This window comes from Rhinatrema bivittatum, chromosome 8, assembly GCF_901001135.1.
Source record: "Rhinatrema bivittatum chromosome 8, aRhiBiv1.1, whole genome shotgun sequence".
NCBI lineage: Eukaryota > Metazoa > Chordata > Amphibia > Gymnophiona > Rhinatrematidae > Rhinatrema > Rhinatrema bivittatum.
The window spans coordinates 139135902-139162767 of NC_042622.1; the positions used below are offsets into that span (position 1 = coordinate 139135902).

A 26866-nucleotide genomic window follows, 5' to 3' on the forward strand; every position below is an offset into this window, starting at 1 on the left:
GTCATCAAGGTGACGGCCCTCTGGCGAGGCAGGAAGGCTTTGGCCTAAGCCATGTCTAGCAGGGCTCCTATGAAGTACAATTGAAGTGACGGGCTGAGATGGGACTTTGGGTAGTTGTGAACGAAATCCTAGTGACTCTAACACCTAGAAAGTCAAACACAGGGACCTAATGGCCCCTGCCTGAGTTATGTTCTTGACCAGCCAATCATCCAGATACAGGAAAACATGCATTCCCAGCCTGTGGAGTTGAACCGCTACCATGGCTAAGCATTTCGTAAAGGCCTATGGGGCTGATGCAAACCCGAATGGCAACACCCAGTATTGGAAGTGCTGTTTTCCCACCACAAATCAGAGTTACTTCCTGTGACCGGGAAAGATTTCGTTGCGAGTGTATGCGTCCTTTAGGTGGAGGGAGCATAGCCAGTCCCCTTTTTGCAAAAGGGGGATCAAGGTGCCCAGGGAAACCATCTTGAACTTTTCTTTTCTTAGAAACTTGATCAAAGCCCTTAGGTCAAGAATGGGACAGAGTTCTGTTCTCTTTGGAATCAGGAAGTACCTGGAATAGAATCCCTGCCCACTTTGCCCTGATGGTTCGGGCTCGACCGCTTTGGCCATTAAGAGGGAGGAGAGCGCCTCCTGATGTGCTACCAGCCCCCAAAATGGGCACAGAGAGAAATCTAGCAGGCACCCAATAGATTCAATTGGTACCCTTGCGGACAATGGTCAGAACCCACTGGTCTGAGGTTATACTGGACCACTGGTTCGCAAAGAACCACAGTCTGCCCCCAACTGGAGGGTCCATTGTCCTGGATATGGGCAACTAGCTATGCTCCCTACAACCCAGTCAAAACTCCATCCCTGGAGTTGACCGAGGAGCAGACTGTGGCTTGGGGGCTCTCTGCTGTCTAGGATGGCCACAGGAGCCCCGATGGTGTTGATGGGAGCGAGGAGGCTGAGGATAGTAGTTCCTTTGGTGAAAGACTACCTTGGCCCCAGTCTCGCTGGCCTTCTAGAAGAGGAGGCTAGGTCTGAAGTATGGATGGAGAGTTGTTGGAGGATTTCATGGTGGTCCCGAAGCTGTGCCACAGCATCCCTCACATGATCTCCGAAGAGATTCTCTCCAGTACATGGCAAGTTAGCAAATCGTTCCTGTACTTCTGGTCGAAGACCTGAGGTCCATTGCCATGCCATTCTGTGGGTGACGATTCTTGCCTCAGAGATTCTCAAAGTCATCTCGAAAACTTTGTTGGTCGCACGGACCTCATGTTTTCCACATTCCAGGCCCTTATGCACCAGCAACATGAGGTTACCCTGCTGCTGTTCAGGCAGCTGCTCAGCCACCTCCTGCACCTGCTTCCAGCTGTGCCGTGAATATTGGCTCATGTAGAGCTGATAGGCAGCAATATGGGCAATGAGCAAGGAGCCTTGAAATACTTTCCTCCAAAGAGCATCCATCGCTCTATAGTCCTTCCCTGGGAGCACCAAAGAATGAATCCAAGAGCAGTTTGCCCTCTTGAGGGCAGATTCGACCACCACAGACTGGTGTGACAAGTAATGTTTTTCGAATCCGGCAACCTTCTGGACAAGGTAAACCCCATCTGCCTTCTTATTAACAGGAGGCACTGTGAGGGGGTGTTCCATATCCTCAGCAGCAACTCCTTAAGACCCTCATGTACCGGGACCGCCACGATCTCCTTAGGAGGCTCCACGAACTGGAGAATCTCAAGCATTCTGTGCCTGGCATCCTCCTCCTTCACTAACTGAAAAGGGATGGCCTCGGCCATCAACATCACAAAACCTGAGAAGGTTAAGTCCTCAGGCAGAGACTTCCTTCGCTCCTCTGTAGGAGAAGGGTCTGAAGGGAGACCCTTAGAGCCCTCAAAGTAGGACTCCAAAACATCTTCCTCCCAGGGGTCACATGGTTCCTCATCCTCAATGTAAGTGACAGGGGATGGGTCCCTAGGTGCTAGACCTTCATCCAGAGGTGCAGGCTCCAGTAGAACTGGATGGGGGCGGTAGGCCTTGGCATTGCTTCCTCCTCAGAGGAACCAGTGACAACCACCGTATAGGTAGGGGGAGGCCTGTGATTCCTGCCAGGCACAGATACTGTCCCAGGAACAGATGCCAGCTGGATCGTTAACAAATAAATGGGCACACTGAGTTTCTCCAGAAATGGTACAAGGACTGAAGCCCTGCAGCACCCCGACCATCGCTAGCTGGATTTGACGCTCCAGCTCCTCCTCGAATGTTGCCAATGCCACCACCGACTGGGAGAAAGGAGGATTGGCCAGATCCTCTTTGGATCCTCGAGGTGGATCAGTGACTGGCATCAGGACCGGTGGAGACAGTCACAGATCCCCGGCACTGATGGAGGATTGGCACACCTTTCCGCAGAGTCACTTCGGCGGCATTGCGGAATAAGCCGGTGCATCCCCATGCCCAGTACTGTGCATAGACGGGGATCAGTGCCGGTGCTTCTTTGGCTTCCCTCGATGCTTGGCCCAGTCCTTCCCCAGTGCCGAGGCCGATGACTAGGAACCCAAAGTCTTTGGCCTGGAGGAGATGACGATGATCGGTCTCTGACTCCCCTGTCTTCCGACAGCATCAGCAGAACCGATGGTCTTGCCAATGTCGATAACTCTGTCTCCATCGGTGTGCCTCCTTGGTCCTTCGATGCCGATAGCTTGGACTTCTTCGAACAAAAGAGCTGTTCCATCTTGTCAAGTCAAAGCCGATGTCCCTTTGGGGTCATCTGGGTGCATAAGCAGCAACCCTGGACGTCATGTGATGCCCCTAAGCAGAGGACACATATCTAATGCAGATCCATGATGGTCAAGATCCTCGGGTACTGGGGGCATCGCTGAAATATGGACTTAGCCATGACGGACAAAACAAAAGGAGCACGAACCGAAAATGATGGCGGCAGGGCAGCAATGGCAGGCGAGCACTGATCCACCGCCAACACAGGGAATTGACCGCAAAAGGAAACTTACCTGAATCGCCAAAAACCCTAACTAGGAGATGCTACAGGAGGGCACCGACAGGAACCTAATGATAGAACAACAAGGAAAAATCTGCATGTAGAGACATCATGTCATAATAAGTGTTGCATTTAGGAATATTGCATCAGAAGATCTTGTATGCTTATGGACACTATGATATAAATAACTCCCTGATGCAGCCATAGACTGGCGAAACGCTGGCCAACGTCAGAGTTTTCAGAAGGACAATTTCTCATATGAGCTTTTATTTAAAAGCACTAAAGGAATCTGCAAATCTATAAAAGTTAAGTTTTTCATGCACTTTTTGAGAACACTGTTCGCTTTAAAAAAACGGATTTTTTTTTAAGGATTCGTGATTAAACAGCCCAACCGCTTTAGGAAATTATTTGCCATAGCTGGTTTATGAAGTCTTATTTCCTCCTTCAATACATATTTATCTTTTGGGGTTCATTTTAATATATCTGTGGGTATATTTTTCACACATTGTTAAAAAATATCATCTTAGAAGTGCAGTCCAGATGTATTCCACACATTAAGAAAGGTAGAAGGAAGGTCAAACGATTGCTGGCTTGGCTAAAAAGTGAGGTGAAAGAGGCTATTTTAGCAAAAAGATCTTCATTCAAAAACTGGAAGAAGGATCCATCAGAAGAAAATAGGATAAAGCATAATCATTGGAAAGTTAAATGTAAGACATTGATAAGACAGGCTAAGAGAGAATTTGAAAAGAAGATTGCCATAGAGGCAAAAACTAATAATAAAAACTTTAAAAAAATATATCCAAAGCAGAAAGCCTGCAAGGGAGTCAGATGGACCATTAGATGATCAAGGGGTTAAAGAGGCACTTAGAAAAGATAAGGCCATCATGGAAAGACTAAACAAATTCTTTGCTTCAGTGTTTACTAAAGAGGATGTTGGGGAGATACCCGTTCCGGAGATGGTTTTCAAGGGTGATGATTCAAATGAACTGAACCAAATCACGGTGGAAGATGTGGTAGGCCAGATTGACAAAATGAAGAGTAGTAAATCACCTGGACCAGATGGTATACACCCCAGGATTCTGAAAGAACTAAAAAATGAAGTTTCAGATCTATTTCAATTAATTTGGAACTTATCATTAAAATCATCTGTTGTACCAGAAGACTGGAAAGTGGCCAATGTAAACTCAATATTTAAAAAGGGCTCTAAGGGTGATCTGGGAAACTATAGACCTGTGAGCCTGACTTCAGTGCCAGGAAAAATCATGGAAACTGTTACAACGAATAAAATCATAAAATATTTAGACGGACATGGGTCACAGCCAGCATGAATTTACTCAAAGGAAGTCTTGCCTCACAAATCTCCTACCTTTTTTTGTAGGGATGAATATACATGTGGACAAAGGTGAACCAATAGATATGGTTTATTTGGATTTTCAGAAGGCATTCGACAAAGTCCATCATGAGAGACTTCTAATAAAACTAAAAAGTCATGGGATAGGAGGCGATGTCCTTTTGTGGACTGCAAACTGGTTAAAAGACAGGAAACAGAGAATAGGAATAAATGGTCAGTTTTCTCAATAGAAAAAATTAAACAGTGGAGTGCCTCAGGGATCTGTACTTGGACCAGTACTTTTCAACATATTTATAGATGATCTGGAAAGGTATACCATGAGTGAGGGGATCAAATTTGCAAATGACACAAAATTATTCAGAGAGTTAAATCACAAGCGGATTGTGATAAATTGCAGGAAGACCTTGTGAGACTGGAAGATTGGGCTTCCAAATGGCAGATGAAATTTAATGTAGACAAGTGCAAGGTGATCCATATAGGGGAAAATAACCCATGTTGTAGTTACACGATGTTAGGTTCCATATTAGGAGATACCGCCTAGGAAAAAAGTTCTAAACATCATAGTGGCTAATACATTGAAATTGTCGGCTCAGTGTGCTGCAGCGGTCAAAAACGCAAACAGAATGTTAGGAATTATTAGAAAGGGAATGGTGAATAAATCGGAGAATGTCATAATGCCTCTGTATTGCTCCACGGTGAGACTGCATCTTCTGGTCACCGCATTTCAAAAAAGATATAGTTGTACTGGAAAAGGTACAGAGAAGGGCGACCAAAATGATGAATGAGATGAAATGGCTCTCCTAGTGGAAAGACTAAAGAGGTTAGGGCTGTTCAGCTTGGAGAAGAAATGGCTGAGGGAGGATATGATAGAGGTCTATAAAATCAGGAGAGGACTAGAACAGATAAATGTGAAACATTTATTTACTCTTTCAGATAACAAAAGGACTAGGGGGCACTCTATGAAGTTAGCAAGTAGCATACTTAAAACAAATCGGAGAAAATTATTTTTCATTCAACCACACAATTAAGCTCCGGAAGTCATTGCCAGAAGATGAGGTTAGGGCAGTTAGTGTCACTAGGTTTAAAAAAGGTTTGGTTAAGTTCCTAGAGAAGTCCATAAGCTGCTATTAATCAAGTTGACTCAGGGAATAGCCACTACTATTACTGGCATCAATAGCATGGGATCTATTTAAAGTTTTGGTAGCTGTCAAGTTCTTGTAACCTGGATTGGCCACTGTAGGAAACAGAATGCTTGGCTTGATGGACCCTTGGTCTGACCCAGTATTGCAACTTCTTATGAAATGTTCTGGGCCCTCCCCACCAACCAAACTCACTTCAAACTTGCCTCACCAGCCCCCAGGAGGCCCCCTGATTTCCTCCCACCCCATCCCTTACAACATAGCAGGTCTAGGTCTTTTAGGAGCAGGAGGTATCCCCAGTTACTCCTGCCACACTGTTCTGGCAATTCGAAATGGCTGCTGGTCAACCAGAGGGCAGCACCATTTATATTGTATGGCAGTTGGGGACTGCTCCTGCCCCTGAAAGACCTAGATCTGTGATGGAGTAAAGAATGGGATGGGAGATCAGAGGGACTCCTGCGGGCCAATGAGACTAGTTAAAGGAGGTTTTGGTTGGCAGGGGGAAGGCCTGGAACTGGGACTTTCTTGTTTTTATAAGAAATTGGTTTTAGTGGCTGGAGAAAGGAGGGGGGGAGGAGCAGACGAGGGGATCAGGCTAGTGAGGGGGTGCAGAGGACCCAGAACACCTGCTGGAGTCACACAGGGGTAAAGGCTGGGGTGGGAGAAGATTGGAGAGGTCATTGGTGCCTGGGGTTTAAGCGGGATTGGTGGGAGGAAGACTTTGGTTTAGTTTGTTTTTCAGGCATTCTGGGGTTTCTTTTTATTTTCTTCATTTCACTGTGAATAATGGGAGAAGGTCAGTGTGCTGGGGTCCAGCTGAAGGAGGGGGACAGATTATGCTGGAGAAGAGCTGGGAAAGGAGGGTCGGGAAGTCTTTACTGCGATTAGACCGGCGAGGGAGCTCAGTGTGCAGGAGTTAGGCCAGCGAGGGGTGACAGAATATGCGGGGATGGAGCTGGAGGAGTGAGGGTCACAATGTGCTACGGTTGGGATGCAGGGGTAGGGGGCAGACTGGGCTGGAGCTGAGAAAAGAAGGGAGCAGACTCTGTGGAGGTTGGGCCAGTGAAGGATGTCAAAATATGTGGGGGTGGAGCCGAGGTTCTCAGATTACAATGTGCTTGGGTTGGGCCGCAGAAGGGGAGCAGAGTGTGCTGGGGTCAGGAGTTTACAGTGTAGGGGTGTGGACCTAGGGAGGGTGTGTGATAGTATGCCGGGGCTGGGCAAGTGAGGGGGCAGGGAATGCTGGGGGTCAGGACAGCAAGGAAGTGAGCATGCGCCGAGGTCAGGACAGAGTGGAGGGCAGAGTGCTGGAGCTGGGCCTGTGAGAGGAGAAATGGGGAAAGGAGTACTGGGTTGGGCTGTGGAGGGGGAACAATGCACTAGATGCATGTGGTGCTGGAGTGCGCTTGGGGAAGGGGATCAGAGTATGCTGGGGACCAGGGAAACAAGTACTGGGGTAAGACAGAGGAAGGTAGAAGGTATCGCTGGGTTGGGACAGCAAATAGGGGCCTCTGTGGAATTTCAATAGGTATCAACTAGTGTTAAAACAACCGGTGGAGAATGACCAACCCACAATGCCCCCAGGACACTGCGTCCCAGTCAGTGTGCAAAAAAGAATCCTCCTATCCAGATCCTGGATGCAAAAAGAGAGCAAGTATAGCACCAGGGACCCAGGAGGAGTCAGATTCTGCAATGGCCAAACTTCTCGTACACCGTATCAAGCTGCTTGGAATGGAGAGAGGGCAAGCAAGCAGCATTATTATGTATATGTATTGAGGGGTACGCTCCAACAATAATAGGTGGCATCAAGCCACGCTTCATTTTAAAATTATTTCACTTTTGTATTTACTAGTTTTACATGCCATTCTGTCAACATCCTTAAAAATGTCATTTCATTCTGGGATTCATAATCTTATTTTTCAAAAAGTAATGTCATTTAACAAAGTGAGATGAGGGCTTAAGAAAATCAGGAATGGATCAAACAAACATGGTCAATTTAAATTAGGGTGCAACACATTAAGTACAAGCCAAGGCAGGAGCCCTTTCCTAGCTCTTAACTAACCACAAGAAATTCTGCCATTTATTAATTTCTTTGCTTCTTTTTTTTTCATTCCACTATTATAAAATCTGAAAATATAAATTCAGCCTAAGCTGACAGGTCAATGCTCACCTTAAGACAGTGTTACTATCCTTCTCCAACAGGAATTATCACCCAAGGAGTCAGCGTAAAAAAAAGTACAGGCAAGTGTGGCCAGGCTGGTCCTAAACGGAAACAAAGAGAACATTTATAAAGATCCAGATAATACTTCTGGTTGAAAGGATTAACTATACATTCCATATCAACCAAAGTGAGAACCTTCACCCTACCAGTAACAGGAAATTGACCAAAACAGTGTATGGCCAAGATTTCCCAAATAGATCTAGTTTTTAGGATACCTCCCAAAAATGCAAATTAACCTGAATCTTAGCCCAGATGCATGCAAACATGGCTCATCACCAGTCACTGATGCTTCCTGGAAACCAAGCTTTGCTGAGGGTTTTGAGGAACAATTTGGAAACCCTAGTATATGTGATACCATTAATTTCTCTATTCCATTGAGCTCCAGGATGCTACCAAGTATCAGTGTCATCTTTAGCTGCAATGTTTTTCTTTACTTTCCTACAGTTTCAGTGATGTTATCCAAGCTTGGTTTCATAGCAGTGTGTTTTGCAGGGATTTTACAGCGTAACAGGTCGAATTTGCCAAGTTCCATAATAAAATGTAATTAAAATACTTGTACTTTCTATAAATTCTAATTGCACATTGTTTCATTTCAGACTGAATGTTAGACCAGTTATATTTGCTTTGAACAAAAATATTGGCATTACCTTATGACAAATACTTAATAGTTTAAGCTTTGAGCATTTAGGTTGTCCTAATCTGTGGGGATTAGGTGATTGAGAAGATAGGTTATAAGAGGTATGTTGGGATGGGAAGAATATTGATTTGACTTTATTGATGACTATTAAATTTTTTTTTAATAAAATGTATACCAAGCCAATCTTGATAATGGAAATACTATGGATCAAAAAATGTTGAAAGAAAGAATTCAAAAAGAATCAAAATATCCTCAATTTAGACCTCAATTGAGGGAATCAAACAAGAGAAAATCTAGAAGTTAAAAAGAAATGTCACAATTATTAGATTTTAACCTGAGACAAATTACTAATGGGACTGACTGTATTTTGCAAAAAAATCTTCCAGTTGCTTTGGATCATAAAAATCATATTTAACACGCCCTAATTTAATGAAACATTTACATGGAAATCTCAAATAAACGGCTGCACCCAAGGCCACAATTTCTAGCCTATTGTCAAGAAAAGCCTTATGCCACTGTTGTGTAGATCTAGATAAATCAGGTAATACTGGCAACATTAATTTTATGCTTAGCTCAAAAAAAAAAACAAAAACATTTTTATTGTCCAGTCTTCAACTGATTCTAAGGCTAAAGCAACCAATAACATTGCCCTAGTAGGAATTTCCAATTGAGAATCCTGCAAATGAACAGTGCGATCTAGACCCTCTGAAGAAGTGTACTTAAAGCAGGCTCTCCTTTGCTATGTATAGGGAGTTAAATTGCCTTAGACTTTGGAGGGATAGATTACAATGAAACATTCAGAATGGCACAATAACATTTCTCAAGCACGCCTAAAGCCATAATCAAAGAAGATTTAGGAACATTTAGAAAACACAGGTTGAGTCTCCTAGAATAGTTCTCCAGGGACTCCAATAAAACTGCAGGATGCCGCGAATGATCCTGCGAATCCAGCAAAACCAAAAGGCTCAAAAAATATGAATGTGAAGCACCAAAATCGTGATTTGAGGGCTCTGTGAAAACAAAGACTGATGGGACCTACACAGATGCATGGGCTAATGGCATGTGAGGGCTAATGGCTCAGTGAGGGCAGTCGAAGTTCTAGAAACTTTGACATAACGTTTTCCATGCCAGGCTCCTCATTTTCAAAGGCAAGTGGTTTCCCTTTTTTAAAACTGGCTGTAATATATATGGGCTAAAAGTATCCATGTACCCTGCAAACTATTCAAAAATGTCCTCAGTATGCTATGGCAAAATCCAAATACATTTTGGTTATCAGGTCAAGTCTTCCCTTACTAATAACAATGGAAAACAGAACACTCACTTATTCCAATGCATACAACATTTTCTTCGAGCTGCCCTGTAAAGTAACAATTGAGGCTTTTAGCCTTGTTTGATAGAGAACTAAAAAGGAAAACAAAAACTGACAGAGCAGAAGCAATATCATACAAGCAGTTAAGTGTAGCAGTGAAGACCAAATTGACCTTTATCTGCCATTATCTACTATGTTATCTCAAAATGTCTTTAATGATTCCATTTCTTCCAGATCATTACCAGTGAAGCACCTCCTCATGAGCCACCAAAACTGAAACTAGCTCTGTCATTGACAGAAGACTTTGTTTGTTCCCTGTAATCAGCATAAAGCAGACCCAATGGTAAATAAACTTTAGTGAGAGCTGAAACAGACCTAAACAAGATGACTGTGAGCCCAGTCACAATTTCCTTTGTGCTTCACTGGTTTGAATAAATATGCTGTAACAAATGGGAGCTAAGGCATTTTCTCTTTTCTAACTACAAAATAAAAATTAACAGCTCTCATGATCCCTTGCTTAGTCCTCACAAAATGTGCTAACTCTTTTATTAAACCAACATAAACACCCATTTTGTTATATGAGCTTTTATAAGACAGATCACATGGTAGGCCAATAAAACTACACGACCTGTATTTGCTTTCTCCTTTTGGAAACACTCTCTCATGCTTGGAATCCTCCCCATGGAGCTTCTCCATCATCTGCAGCCAAGCGTGAAACAATAGGCATGGAAAAAGGCAGCTTCAAATATGCTCCTGGAATGGCCAAGTTAATGAGGCCAAATGGCATCCCAGGACATGAGGAAGGGAAAAGCCTGAAATGCTTATTATTGTTGCTGCTGCTATGTGTTTTTTTTTCTTTAGTAATCTTAAAATTTCAAACTTGGCAAGATGCTTTAGCTCAAAGTATTGCTATGTGCACTCCCCTCTCCCTGCTCCTCCGAGTCTCCTGACAGGGAAATGAACTTGCTCCACAGCTCAGAAATAATGAAGCAATTAAATAGAAGTCTCCAGCTTAATCCCCTCTCCTGAAAATGAGCAGGGAGATGGTACCAGTGCTGTGTCCAAGAGATCCCAGCAAAGCTCTTCTTACTGTGACACCAGGTTTTGACATTAAAACTGGCATAGGGCCAGTCTGGTCTTTCTGGCAGCACAGGAAATGCAGATTCAAGTCTCTTGGCTACTGGGGAGCCAACTTGGGGGAAGCAGGGAGGGATCAGGTGTGTTGCTGAAGTGATGCACTCGATCCCTGGGAGGGACAGCAGTTGCTGCTACTGTGGCAACCCCTCCTGGCCACGGAGGGTGGGCTTTAAGGGATCATCTAGAAAGAGACATGCTTAAGATTCTCAGTAGTGGCTGGGCATGCCACCTGGGGGTGAGGGAGAGGTGGGTGACACAACAAAAGATTTCTCTCTACTCCAGCATCTCTGTAAGCATTTACAACTTTTAGCATTAGACTGTGAAGGGAAGAGAATGTTTGCTGCTGCATTTGGCACCCTTCCTTACCTACAAAAAAGAACTGTTGGCTTGGTTGTGGTGCAGGACACTTGAGTCTGGGTCTTCTATTCAGTATGGTTCACATATATCACAGAGGTAAGGAGCATAATTTTGAGCCTCTGAGTCCCCTTCTGCTAGCTCTATAGCAGTGTTGGCCTGTTAGCTTTGGAAGAGATTTCATCTTCCAGTGAGCCTGCTGCCAGAAAGAAGCCCGCTGCAACCCCCACTGAATGCCACGAGAAGATGGGGAGAAAACAGGGACTAACCCCTCCCTTAACTTCCCCCAAAATGACAATAGCGAAAGATACAAATGTTATATGTAGAAGAGTAATCAGATTACTGCATTCTACTCAGGGGCAGGAGGAAATATTCTGTTATTCGTATCCTGCCCCTTTCCTTGTGTAGTGTTGCTAATGTCCGCTTTACTTACTGTCAAGAAGTCAGGAGGCAGGGACAACTACGAAAAAAAAAAAGATAAGCAAAAATATCAGCTGCTGCCCCTCACCCTTACCACACACAGACACTTACAACGGGGAGTACAAGATTACCAAAATCCAACAATTACAGAACTGACAAAGTTTCCCTCTGGGAATGAGTCCACTCTGCACAAATAAGAGATTTGGGTTAACTGTGTGGCTGCTTTCTGAGTGATGGAGTAGTTTAGCAGTTAGAACAGCAGGCTGAGAACCAAGGAAACCAAATCCCACTGATGCTCTTTCTGACCTTGGGCAAGTCACTATACCTTCCCGTTACCTCAGGTTCAAACCTACAGGGTCATTTATCATTTTGTGTTAAGGCCCTAATGCATGTGATAATGCCGTAACGCACACATTAAATAGTTTGGGCGGAGTTAATGGTAATGATCAGCTCCTAATGTTGAATGCGATAGTATCACATAGCAATGCGAAATTTATCTATTCCTCTTGTACCTTTCATCAATTCAAACAGAAGAAAATCTTCAGTGATGTCGACTTTGCTGTTCATCCCTCCTATTGAGTATGTAAACCCCATCTCCAAAAACTACACCCCCAAACCCCACACCGAGTTAAAAGTTCCCTCTTACAGTGGTATAAATAGTAACATAGAAATGAAATGAAACATAGAAATGACGGCAGAAGAAGACCAAACGGCCCATCCAGTCTGCCCAGTAAGCTTAGCACTTTTTGTTTATTTATTTTTTCTCATACTTCTGTTAGTCTTGGCTCTTAGTAACCTTTTGATTCTATTTCCCTTCCACCCCCACCATTATTGTAGAGAGCAGTGTTGGAACTGCATCTAAGTGAATATCTAGCTTAATTAGTTAGGGGTAGTAACCGCCGCAATAAGCAAGCTACACCCATGCTTATTTGTTTACCCAGACTATGTAATTCAGTCCTTGTTGGTTGTCTGTATATAGATCCACTTTTCTTCATTCCCCCTGCCGTTGAAGCAGAGAGCTATGCTGGATATGGGTGAATTATCGGTCTTTCTCCCCTGCCGATGAAGCAGAGAGCTATGCTGGATATGCATGAATTATCGGTCTTTCTCCCCTGCCGTTGAAGCAGAGAGCTATGCTGGGTATGCGTGAAGCATCGGTCTTTATCCCCTGCCGTTGAAGCAGAGAGCTATGCTGGGTATGCGTGAAGCATCTGTCTTTCTCCCCTGCCGTTGAAGCAGAGAGCTATGCTGGGTATGTATTGAAAGTTAAGTATCAGGCTTATTTGGTTTGGGGTAGTAACCGCCATAACAAGCAAGCTACTCCCTGCTTTTTGTGAATGCAAATCTTTTTCCACATTTCCTCTTGCCGTTGAAGCTTAGAGCATTGTTGGAGTCGCATTAACCGTGTGTATGTTTATTGAATAAGGATATTATCTCCAGGCAGTAGCCGTCATTCCCGCAAGCCACCCACTCTTCATTCACATCCTCTAGACTTTATGGATCCACAGTGTTTATCCCACGCCTCTTTGAAGTCCTTCACAGTTCTGGTCTTCGCCACTTCCTCCGGAAGGGCATTCCAGGCATCCACCACCCTCTCCGTGAAGAAATACTTCCTGACATTGGTTCTGAGTCTTCCTCCCTGGAGTTTCAAATCGTGACCCCTGGTTCTGCTGATTTTTTTCCGACAGAAAAGGTTTGTCGTTGTCTTTGGATCATTAAAACCATTCAAGTATCTGAAAGTCTGTATCATATCACCTCTGCTCCTCCTTTCCTCCAGGGTATACATTTTAGATTCTTCAATCTCTCCTCATAAGTCATTTGATGAAGACCCTCCACCTTTCTGGTCGCCCTTCTCTGGACCGCCTCCATCTTGTCTCTGTCTCTATGGAGATACGGTCTCCAGAACTGAACACAGTACTCCAGGTGAGGCCTCACCAAGGACCTGTACAAGGAGATAATCACTTCCCTTTTCTTACTCGATATTCCTCTCTCTATGCAGCCCAGCATTCTTCTGGCTTTAGCTATCGCCTTGTCACATTGTTTCGCTGACTTCAGATCATTAGACAGATCATTAGAGTGACATATTGGTCTCTACAGAGTCTCTCTCATGTGTGATAAAACCTATTTGCTGTAACACACCCCACAGTGAATTAATCAGCGCATGAAGAGAAAAATAGCTCAGGTGCGATAAATTTATTGGGTCATGCGGAAATTACCTATGCGATGCAGGAGCAGAGAAATTAGCCTAACCACGCCCCTTTTTTGATCGCGGGCGCTATTTCTGCTATAAATATAGCATTTTGATAAATCTAGGGGTTAGACTGTAAGCCCACTGCGGACAGGGACATACCTGCTGTATCTAAATGTCATTTACCTTGAACTACCAATAAACAGACACAAGCTTACTGGTTAAAAGTACCTTGTTTCACACTGTGCAAATGAAGAATGCTCAGAATGTCTTCTTCCTATGGCATTATCAAAAGATGCGAGGACAGTCAATGCCTAAACATAAACTGAGGTTTAGATATATTTACTGATTTATTTATCAGCATTTGATAGTCTATCTTTTCCTAAAGGTAGGCCCATGGCAGATTACATAAAGTAACAAGACACAGAGTACATAAATAATAGATACATACAGAAAGAATATACAGATATGAAGCAGTTTATAAGTAAATACATAAGAAGTAGGGTATATTAAGTAGGAATAAGAAAGTGGGTGCATTGGGTTTTGCATATATATATATATATATATATATATATATATATATAGTTAAGAAGTAAGTTAAACACCAGGGATGTGAGAGATATTAAGAACCAGTTTGATAGAGATAAACCAGAAATGTGCAAACCTTAAGAACATAAGAAATTGCCATGCTGGGTCAGACCAAGGGTCCATCAAGCCCAGCATCCTGTTTCCAACAGAGGCCAAACCAGGCCACAAGAACCTGGCAATTACCCAAACACTAAGAAGATCCCATGCTACTGATGCAATTAATAACAGTGGCTATTCCCTAAGTAAAATTGATTAATAGCCATTAATGGACTTCTCCTCCAAGAACTTATCCAAACCTTTTTTGAACCCAGCTACACTAACTGCACTAACCACATCCTCTCTTGTGGAGTTCATGGTCAGGAAGACATCTGGAGTTCATGGTCTTCTGGAGTTCATGGTCAGGAAGACATCTGGTAAACAGGTACTGGAGGATGAGTCTCTGCTGTGGAATCTAGGGGAAGGCCTGGTTAAACTGTCAAGCTCTGACTGTTTTCCAGAAGATGACGTAACAAGTTTCTGAGTGCAGTGTTAGAGGTAACTTATTCCATATTTTAGAGGCAGAGCAGCTAAATGTGCAAAATCTTGTGCATATTAGTCTAGCTCAAGCCAGTGGAGGCTCTAGCCCAAACAACTTAGAGGCCCACCATCCATAAAGTGCTCCTGCAGGCACCGCATGAGTCTGTATGTCTGAGCCTGTATTCTTGTGCCAAGTCTCAAGAGAACAGCGCAAGAATATAGACATCCTGCAGCTCAAATTTGCAGAGAGCTGTGTGGTGCCTGCAGAATGATGTAAATTAAGTGGCTTGTTCAGTTGGAGGAAAGAACGAGGGAGGCTGCCTGGCTGGCTGAAATGGGGGGCGGGTTGGGGATCAAGGCAGGTTGGGTGCTCAGAGGCTCAAGGCTGGAGAGGAGGGGAGTGGCAGTCTGAGGCTGACTGTAGGAGGGGAATGTCAGGGCTGACTTACTGGCCATGGCAGGGGATGTTGAGGCTGGGGATAGAGCCTGGCTGATTTGCTTGGCCTTCCCAATTAACAAGACATTCTACTGCCCATGGGATGATAGAAGGGCCAGTTAAGAGGATCAATGTTTCCTTATGGGGGTGTAGGAGAGCAGAAGTTAGGCGACATTCATGAGCCAGTTAATTCACATCCTGAAAGGATGCTCTCCATCCCAGAGATTTGGTGGGATAATAGATTATATAGCAGATGCCATTGGCTTTGGAGTTCCCTCTGAAGGCCCTGCATGTGCAAAGAGAACCACATGCGCTGAAACAGCTATGTATTTGAGAAGGACCAGGACTAATTTTGCTGATGCTGGTCCTACTGAAGGAGAGACCTTAGGCCTATCAACAATGTGGCTGTTTTGAATGAGAGACAGGCTTTTCCTGAAGCAAGTCTATGCAGGCTCCTATAAACTGAATTCTTTGAGATGGCAAGGTTGATCAGAATGCCCTGGGATTGGAGAAGCTATATCGTTTTCTCGATGGACTCCAAAATTCCTAACAGAGATGCAAATTCCCTGCTGACAAAGCTGTATCGGCATTTTGTGAACACACTCAGGGCTACCAAGAAGCCAAAGAAAAGCACTTTGTATTGGTACTGTGCATACAACTTAAACCTGAGGAAGTTTTAATGTGTAGAATGAAAGGGAATGTGTGCATAAGCGTCTTTCACATCCAGAGCAAGCATCCAAACCCTTGGTTAAATGAAAGGAACTGTCATCTGTAGGGAATTAAATCTTGAACCTCTCCCGAACCAACTTGTTCAGTCTCTGCAAATCCAGCATAGAGCTCAATCCCCCTCACTTCTTGGGGATTAAGAAATATAAGGAATAGATACCCGGGGTCACACTCCCAAAAATGGATATGACTGAGGGGCAAAAGGGGTGCTCAGGGAGGACAAAGAAATAGCAGAAAAAAGTAAATGAATTGTTTGCCTGAGTCTTTAAGGAGAAGGATGTTGGGAATATACCCACACTTGAAATATTCTTTAAAGGTGGAGATTCTGAGCTAATATGCGAGACTATGAAGAATATAATATTGACAAACTAAAAAGTAACAAATCAGCTGGACTGGACGGCATCCACCCCAGACTTCTAAAAGAACTAAAAGATGAACTCGCTAACCACTTATTAGTAATCTGTAACCTATCACTTAAAACAGCCACAATATCTGAAGACTGGAAGGCAGCCAATTAAAGCAGATTTTTAAAAAAGGGTTCCAAGGGTGAACTAGGAAAGTATAGACCAGTGAGCATGCTGTAGGTGCCAGGTAAAATGGTAGAAGCCATTCTTAAAAACAATCACTGGCCAGGTAGATAGACATGGTTTAATGGGGAAGAATCAACATGGTTTTAGCAAAGACAAGTTTTGACGTATCAATCTTTTAAATTTTAAAGAAGGTTTAGACAGACATGTAGATAATGGTGATCTCTTTGATATAGTGTATTTAGAATTTCAGAAGGCATTTGACAAAGATCCTCATAAGAGACTCTCCAAGAAATTTAAAAGTCATGGACTAAGAGGCAGTGTCCTAATGTGGATTGTTAACTATTAAAAGACATGAAACAGAGATAGTTCTTAAATGGAGAAATGGAGAAAGGTCATTAGTGGAGTGCCACAGGGATCAGTACTGGGAACTATGCTGTTTAACATATTCATAAATGATCTGGAAAAGAAAATGTTAAGTGAGGTAATCAAATTTGCAGAAGACACAAAATTATTCAAAGTTGTTAAAACAGCAGTAGATTGCAGGGTACTGCAGAGGGACCTTATGAGACTTGGAGACTGGGCAACTGAATAGCAAATGAAATTGAATATGGAAAGTGCAAAGTGATGCACATAAAGAAAAATAATCCCAACTACAGGTACATAATGCTGCATTCTATATTGGTAGATACCACCCAGGAAAAGGACCTTGTTGTCCTTGTGGACAGTTCATTGAAATCCTCAACTCAGTATATGCAGTGGTCAAAAAAGCAAACAGAATGTCAGGAATGGAGATTAAAATGGAAAATATCATGTTTCCTCTGTATCATGCCATGGTGCAACTACAATTTGAGAGTACTGTGTGCAGTTCTGGTTGGCACATCTTAAAAAAGATATAGAGCCGAACTTTAAAAGCGTTATGCGTGCCGGGCCTATTTTAAAAAGGCCCGGCGATGTGCGTAAAGCCCCGGGATGTGTGTACGTCCTGGGGCTTGCAAAAAGGGGTGGTCCGGGGGCAGGGTGGGAGCGAGGCCAGTGGCCTCCAACACAGCACCCATTACTGCCTTTTCAGAGGATTGTGTGCCGGCAGGCTGCCAGCAGGCGCAAAAGGTAAGATAAGTCAGGGGGTTAGAGTAGGGCGGGGGAGGAAGGTTAGGGGAAGGGGTGAAAAGGTCAGGCTAGGGGAAGGCAGCGCAGCTCGACGCACGCAAGGTGCAATTGTGCACCCCCTTGTGCGCGCCGACCCCCGATTTTATAACATGTACCAGTTTGATACCTCTTTTCTGGACCATCTCTGCTTTGTCTATATATCCTTTTGAAAGTATGACTTCAGAATTAGATACAATACTCTAGATGAGGTTTCATGGAAGACTTGTAGAGAGGCATCACTACAACTTTTCTCCTACTGCTAATGCCTCTCCTTACACACCCTAGCATCCCTCTAGCTCTGGCCACTACTTTGATGCACTGTTTTATCATCATGGGATCATCAGATATGATCACTCTGAGGTCTCTCTCCTGTCTGGCACACATCAACATATCAAACCCTATCATATATCGCTTTGCTGGATTTCTGCACCCCTAATTGCATGGCTAAAATATTTAGCACTGAAACTCTGCAAAGGTTTGCCAGCAGTCACACTATCCTATTCTTGGAGCAGAAAGACAGGTAGATTTCTGTACTATTTGTGAGATTCTTTGTGGTAGTCAGAGACAAATTTACAGCAGCACAGACTCAGACTCTCCTGTCACCACTGTACAGAAAGGGAGGATGCAGCATGCATGAAAAAGGGGATCTGGATTTTATAACTACTGTACACACATGGGGGGATTAAACACCCACAGCAACAGTAAAGGAACAGAACAGACTGAAAACAGCTGGGCAGACGACAGCAGCCAAAATCTCCCTGCAGATTGCAGAGTTTTTCTTTTCAATTTTCCATAATTTAAAGGGAAATGAAAAAAATACGTTTTGGAGCCCAAATCGTCTCTAACTACAAAATGTGGTGTCTAGCCTGAAAAACAGAGCTGCTAGCCTTCTTGCCAAAACAACATGATTCCCATGACCCTGGCTCTCCTCAACTCCTCCAGCAGTTTAACTCCTTCCAGGAGTCTGTGAGACTTTCATGATAAGTGTCAAACCACAATTGTATGGCAAAGTTTATATTATTTTGGTAAACCACAATACACTTTTTTTTGGCTAGGTAAAGCTTAGTTGCTTATATGCAAGAGGTGTTCTCTAAGGACAGCAGGATCTCAATCCTCACACATGGGTGACATCATCCAATGGAGCCCTAGTAACTTATGGTAAAGTTTCACGAGCTTTGCCTGCATCTCTGAGCATGCTCCAGCATGCAATATACTACAGGGTACCCCCAGTCTTATAACACAGAATTGAAGAATAAAGAATAAAACCGACAAAACAGAGATCCAATTCCATGGGGAGGTGGGCGGGTCTCATGAGGACTGACATCATGCTGTCGTCTGAGAACACCTGTTACAGGTAAGAAACTCTGCTTTCTCTGATGGCAGTCATCAAACATGGGTGAATCCCTAGATACAGGCATGTTCCCCCCCCCCCCCCCCAAAAAAAGGAGACTGAACAAAACAGGTGCCGACAGACACAAGCACCCAAAAAGACCCCGAAAAATGCAGAGGGACCCGACGGGACTCGGGAAGAACTGGAGGATTAGTTTTCCCACACAGAAAGAGCGTGAGCTCCATAGCCGTGAGGCTTCAGCGTCACAGAAAAAGAAGAGTCTGAAGAGGGATCCTGTGTGGACACATGGATAGTGACATGCTGGGCATGCTCAGTGTGTGTGTTAAAGTTTCCCATGCTGGGCTCCATCAAATGATGTCACCCATGTGTGAGGACTGCCATCCTACTTGTCCTCAGAGAAATAACTGATTCACAATTACCCTTTCTAGTCCTCTCATGATTTTATAAACCTCTATCATATTCCCGCTCAGCCATCCCTTCTCCAAGCTGAACAGCCCTAACCTCTTTAGCCTTTCCTCATAAGGGAGCTGTTCCATCCCCTTTATCATTTTTGTCGCCCTTCTCTGTACCTTTTCTAGTGCAACTATATCTTTTTTGAGATGCAGCGATCAGAACTGCACACAGTACTCAAGGTGCAGTCTTACCATGGACTAATGTAGAGGCATTATGACATTCTCTGTTTTATTCACCATTTCTTTCCTAATATTTCCTAACATTTTGCAGTTAGCTCATTGCTCCTTGTAGATCTCTTGTAGTTCATGCTGCAGATGGCATCACTGACCTCTTGCTCTATGGTTGGGGCCATGGGGGGCTGGGACTCTAGTGCTGACAGTCAGGGTACAGTGATGTTTCCCAAAGAAGGCCTATATCTCCTGGTTTGGTATGTTACATCCTATGAACATTCTTTAGCAGTATTCTGCTACTCCTTCTACCATACCTTCTGCAGAGTTCTGAATATTGCCCTCAGAGTCCTGTAGTTGGGTAATGAACTTACTTTTAACTCTTTCCTTTAAGGATTTATACAGCTCCAGAGAGGATCCTAGACTTATTTCCGCTCCTGTCCATGACCATCAGAGCGCTTTCTGTGACTGCATGTAATTTCCTCATCTCTGCCTTAGGTTGTGTACAAAATATTCACGATTCCCACAGCTGATGTCTGAGAGCATCCTGCTGACCTGCGGCCATAAGGAGTAGTACACATTTTCTTCTTTACTCTCCAAGCAGCTTCTTTTTTGAAGAGAGACCAGAGGTGGTTCTTAGTGTTGTCCCACCACTCCTAAACTAAGTTATGGAGGAGTGCTTGTACCTGTTGGTTGTCATAAACATTTCCAAATTTGTTATTGTTCCAGGGTTTTGCAGGTATTCATTATTCGAAAGACAAACTCCTCTTCCAAACTGGTGATTTCAGAGGTGTTCAAATAAGTACTTTACTATATAGTGGTCAGAAAAGGCAGAGGGTACAATCTGTACCGGAGCTGTGCAGGCAGTCTATACAGCTTATCACTGGTGAACGGGTAGCATGGGTGTCTAGGAAAGAACTATTAGATTGATCTGTTTTATGATGGCTCTAAGGGTGGTTTCAATATATTCAGGAGCTTTAGGCTATGAGCCTCGAATCAGACTATTCTCCACACAGTTGAAGTCCCTCCAAAGGGACTAGGAGTCTAAGGAATGGCTTCACTGTCTGGAACAGTTCTTTCCTTTCTCCTTTACTTTGGGAGCTGTAGATATCAATGAAGCGCAAGCTCACTCTCTCAACTTCAACATCCATCACAAGGCACCTCCCTGGACTCAGCTCCAGTACTTTCACCACAGTCAGGTTTGTGGAGGTTAAAAGAATCACCGCCCTGCTGTATGCATCCTGCCCCACTGATCACTTTGAGAGGCCGTCTCTCCACTCTCCTTAGCAATGGAGATCTCTTTCATGCTACATAGTCTGTTCTCTTGCAGGATGCATATGTGCCATCCCTCTTTCCTCAGTCAGGCATAAACTGCATCTTGTGACTTACTTGTCTTTATACTGTTGACATTCTATGTGGCAATAGTAAGGGAGGTAACTTCTCTGCCTGTGATGTTGACATATTTCACAGAGATTATTTTTCTTTAATTTCTTCTTCACATTGATCTTTTTACACACTACTTTATCTGTGGTAAGGATGAAGTGGTAGATAAAACAGAGACTGAAGTGGTATTTGAAAGGAAATTTGTATTGTATTATTTATGTTATAATTTTAAATGATATGACTTTTTATGTTGTGAACCATTATGATTGAATATAGAGTGATGGTATAGAAATTTAATAAATAAATAAAGAAGAAACTGTATGTACACAAATTGCATAAGGCATCTAAAAACCATAAGAGAAAGCTCATTCTGCTGGGAGATAGACATCAGAGGTACTAATTTGGGAATTCTTTTCATGCCTTCTAGGATCCTCAGCTGGTAGAACTGCAAATAGGATAGTCAATGCAATCACTGACAAAATTAAGCACTCTGAAATTAGCACCATCATCCATCTGGGAACCAACAACCTTCTTAGAAATAGGATACAAGTGGTACAAAGATTTCCAGACTCTGGGGAAGCAGATTAGACACTTGGTGAAGACTATTGCCTTTTCAGAAGTGTTACCTATTCATGGAAAGGGGAATAAGAGGCTAAGCCATATAGATAACGTCAATGCATGCCTCAAAAAATTGTGTAAGGAAGAAAGTTCTGGATATATCGGGGACAAGGGCCACTATGGCTTACATCTGTCTGTGGCAGGAAAAAGGATTCTAAGTGAAAAATTCAAAACATATACTATAAGGCATTTAAACTAGATGATGGGGGTGGCAGAAGGAAATTGCACTATCAATCCCAACATCTCGAAAAAGTGGGTGAAGAAATTAACAAAAATCAGCTGAATAGGATAGAAAAGATGTCCAAAAAGAGCAGCAAGCTGAGGGAGACAAACTGGAAAGCTATGAGCATAAATGCCCATAGTCTGGGCAATAAAATCCCAGACCTACAGGCTCTAATGGTAAAAGCGGATTTGGACATTGTTGCTGTAACAGAGACTTGGCTCACAGAGTCTCATGATTGGGGTACAGCCATCCTAGGCTATAACTTATTAAGGAAGGACAGAGAGGACAGGAAAGGGGGAGGAGTAGCACTTTGTGTCAAAAACAATATCCAATCAACTGAAATGAAAGGGACAGCATTATGGGCTGTCCTAAAAAAAAAAAGATGGAACTTTTGTTTACATCCGTGTGGTCTACAGTCCTCTGATTCAGTCAGGACAGCTGGACAGCGATGTGATCGAAGACATCCAAAAAGTGGGAAAGAAGGGAGAAGTGTTGTTTGTTGGAGATTTTAATCTGCTGATGTAGATTGGAGTATCCCTTCTATGGAATCTACAAGAAGTAGAGAAATAATGGATGCCCTTCAAGGGGCTCTGCTCAAACGAATGATAATGGGACCCACGAGGGAGAGTGTGATACTTGACCTGGTGCTCACAAATGGGAATAATGTCTCTAATGTCCGATTAGGTGCCCATCTAAGCACCATTGATCATCAGATGGCATGGTTTGATATTGTAAATAAGATACAAAGAAGTTGCACAAAAACCCGAGTTTTGAATTTCAGAAATATGGACTTTGTCAAAATGGGGATATTCTTGGAAGAACTAAAAGACTGGGAAAATTTTGGATCTAATTCTCAGTGGAATGAAGGGTTTGGTGAGAGAGGTAAGGATGGTGGAGCCACCTGGCAATAGTGGTCATAATATGAACAAATTTGAATTAATGACTATAAGGGGGAAAGTAAGTAAATCCATGGCTCTAGAACTAAACTTTCAACAGGGAAACTTTGATAAAATGAGAAAAATAGTAAAAAAAATAATAAATTTGAAAAGTGCACCTGCAAAGGTAAAAAGTGTGCAACAGGCGTGAACACTGTTAAAAAATACCATCATAGAAGCACAGTCCATTTGTATTCCTCGCATTGAGAAAGGTGGAAAGAAGGTCAAGCGATTGCCAGCATGGCTAAAAAGTGAGGTGAAAGAGCTATTTAGCCAATAGATCGTCATTCAAAAATTGGAAGAAGGATCCATCAGAAGAAAATAGGATTAAGAATAAGCATTGGCAAGTTAAATGTAAGACATTGATAACACAGGCTAAAAGAGAATTTGGAAAAGTTAGCCATGGAGGCAAAAACTAACAAAAACTTTTTAAAATATATCTGAAGCAAAAAGCCTGCGAAGGAGTCTATTGAACCATTAAATGATAGAGGGGTTTTAAAGGGGCGCTTAGGGAAGATAAGGCCATCGTGGAAAGATTAAACAATTTCTTTGCTTTGGTGTTTGAAGAGAATGTTGGGGAGACACCTGTTCCAGAGACTGATTTCAAGGGTGATGATTTAGATGAACTGAACCAAATCACAGTGAACTTGGAAGAAATGGTAGGCCAGACTGACAAACCAAAGAGTAGTAAATCACCTAGACCAGATGGCATACACCCCAGGGTTCTGAAAGAACTGAAAAATTAAATTTCAGACCTATTTCAGTTAATTTGTAACCGGTCATTAAAATCATCTGTTGTACCTGAAGAATGGAAAATGGCCAATGTAACCCCGATATTTAGAAAGGGCTCCAGGGGTGATCCGGGAAACTATAGACCAAGAAAATCATGGAAACTATTATAAAGAATAAAGTCACAAAACATTTAGATAGACATGGTTTAATGGGACACAACTAGCATGGATTTACCCAAGGGAAGTCCTGCCTCACAAATCTCCTATATTTTTTGAAGGGGTAAATAAACATGTGGACAAAGGTAAACCGGTAGATGTGGCATATTTGGATTTTCAGAAGGCATTTGACAAAATCCCACATGAGAGGCTTCTAAGAAAACTAAAAAGTCATGGGACAGGAGGCGATATCCTTTTGTGGATTGCAAGCTGGTTAAAAGGAAACAGAGAGTGGGATTAAATGGTCTGTTTTCACAGTGGAAAAAGATAAACAGTGGAGTGCCTCAGGGATTTGTACTTGGACCGATGCTTTTTAATATATTTATATATGATCTGGAAAGGGGTACGACAAGTGATGTGATCAAATATAAGGATGACACAAAATTATGCAGAATAGTTAAATCTCAAGCGGATTGTGATACATTGCAGGAGGACCTTGCGAGACTGGAAGATTGGGCTTCCAAATGGCAGATGAAATTTAATGTGGAGAAATGCAAAGTGATGCATATAGGGAAAAATAACCCTTGCTGTAGTTACACAATCTTAGGTTCCATCTTAGGAGTTACCACCCAGGAAAGAGATCTAGATGTCATAGTGGATAATACATTGAAACTGTCGGCTCAGTGTGCTATGGCGATCAAAAAAGCAAACAGAATGTTAGGATTTATTAAGAAGGGAATAGCAAATAAGACAACGGATGTCATAAAACCATGTTGAGACTGCTTCTTGAATACTGTGTGTAATTCTAGTCGCTGCACCTCAAAAAAGATGTAGTTGCCCTGGAGAAAGTGCAGTGAAGGGCAACCAAAATGATAAGTGGCATGGAACAGCTGCCCTATGAGGTAAGGCTAAAGAAGTTAGGTTGTTCAGTTTGGAGAAGAGACAACTGAGGGGGATATGATAGTTGTCTACAAAATCATGAAAGGACTTGAGCAAGTTAATATACATCGGTTATTTACTCTCTCAGATAACAGAAGGGGGCACTCCATGAAATTAGCAAGTAGCTCATTTAAAAGAAATCGAAGAAAATTATTTTTCACTCATCGCATAATTAAGCTCTAGAATTCACTGCCAGAGGATGTGGTTACAGCAGTTAGTGTAGCTGGGTTTAAGAAAGGTCTGGATAAGTTCCTAGGTGAAAAATTCAAAAACTGCTATTATTTATTAAGCAATAGTAGCTTGAGATTTATTTAATGTTAAGTTACTGGGCTTGATGGACTCTTGGTCTGACCCAGTATTGCATATCTTATATTCTTATAAGAAGGAAGGCCCATGGTGGTATCGTATAATTGAAAGCTGACAGGGAGAAATGGGCCGAATTTTCAGAGGGCTTATGCACGCTGGGCCTATTTCAAAAGGCCCGGCAATGCACATAAAGCCCCGGAACGTGTGTAAGTCCCGGAGCTTTACTAAAGGGGCGGGGCGGTCTGGGGGCGGGGTCAGAGGCTCTCAGCAAGGGCCATTTGCCGATATGCGAGGGATCCCACGCCAGCAGTTGGCTGAAGTAAGTTTTAAAACAAGACAAAAGGTAGGGGGGAAGGGCGAGGGAGGTAGGGGAAGGGAAGGTGGGATGGGGGGGTAGGGAACAGGGGAAGGCAGCGCGGCTCAGCACGCGCAAGGTGCACAATTGTGCACCCCCCTTGCGCGCACGAATCCCCGATTTTAGAACTTCCGCCTCTGCACGCAAGTTATAAAATCGGGCGTACATGTGTGCACGCCGGGTAGCGCGCACACATGTACACCCGCGCGCACCTTTTAAAATCTACCCCAATATGTGGAGAAAGACAAAGAAATAGCAGAAATATTAAACAAATACTTTAGTTCGGTTTTCACTATTTATTTAGATTTTTATATTCTGTTTTTTGGCACTTCAAAGTGTACATCAAAGCAGATTACATTCAGGTACTCTAGGTATTTCCCTATCCCCACAGGGCTTACAATCTAATTTTGTATCTGAGGCAACGGAGGGTAAAGTGACTTGCCCAAGGTCACAAGGAGCAACAGCAGGATTTCAACCCTGGTTTCTCTGGGCAAGTTTTTCATCTTGCATCTGTTATAAGCTGTCACATTATATACTTACAAAAGGAGAGAGAACTACTAGTCTAAAATCCAGGACTCCCCTTAGTCCCTGGAGAAGAGCCGATGTTGATTAACAATACTGTGGATGGGAGTGGAGTAGATGCAACCCCATTTATGTAAGAGAATGTATGAAAAGAACTAGGAAGCCTGAATGTGGACAAGGCCTTGGGGCTGGATGAAGTACATCCTAGAGTATCGAGGGAGCTCAGAGATTTATTGGCAGGTCTGCTGAAAGACCTATTCAATAGAATCCTGGAAATGAAAGTGGTGCCGAGTGACTGGAGAAGAGCCGTGATCGTCCTGCTTCACAAGATTGGTAGCAGGGAGGAGTCTGGAAACTATAGGCCGGTTAGCCTCACATCTATGGTGGGAAAATTAATGGAGACTCTGCTTAAGGAAAGGATAGTGAACTATTTAAAATCTGGTGGGTTGCTAGACAAGAGGCAGCATGGATTCACCACGGAAAGGTCCTGCCAGACAAACCTGATTGACTTTTTTGATAGGTGACTAGAGAACTGGATCAAGGAAGAGCACAATGTGATTTACTTGGATTTCAGCAAAGCTTTTGATATGATCCCGCACAGGAGGCTCGTGAATAAAATGAAAGGCTTGGGAGTGAGCACCAAAGTGGTGGGGTGAATTACTAACTGGTTAACTGACAGGAAACAATGTGTAATGGTAAATGGAACCCACTCTGATGAGAGAATGGTGCTAAATGAAGTACCTAAAGGATTGGTTATGAGACTGGTTCTGTTCAATACCTTCGTGAGCGACATTGTGGAATGGTTAGAAGGAAAGGTTTGCCTTTTTGCAGATGATACTAAGATCTGCAACAGAGTGGACACACCTCAAGGAGTAGAGCGAATGAAAAGTGATTTAAGAAAACTTGAAGAGTGATTGAAGATTTGGCAGCTGGCATTCAATGTCAAGAAGTGCAGAGTTGTGCACCTGGAGTGCGGAAATCCAAAAGTGCTGTTTGTGATGGCGAAAGACTATCATGCACGGACCAGGAGAAGGATCTTGCGGTGATTG

At 43.2% G+C, this 26866-nt stretch overlaps 1 protein-coding gene across 1 annotated transcript in view; it reads right to left on the minus strand.

Moving 5' to 3' along the window:
• EXD3 (exonuclease 3'-5' domain containing 3) overlaps window positions 1-26866 on the minus strand; it is a 999700-nt gene that overhangs the window by 857490 nt on the left and 115344 nt on the right. Inside the window, 1 exon segment of the mRNA XM_029613511.1 lies at window positions 7641-7732. The gene's annotated coding sequence lies outside the window, so the exon portion shown is untranslated.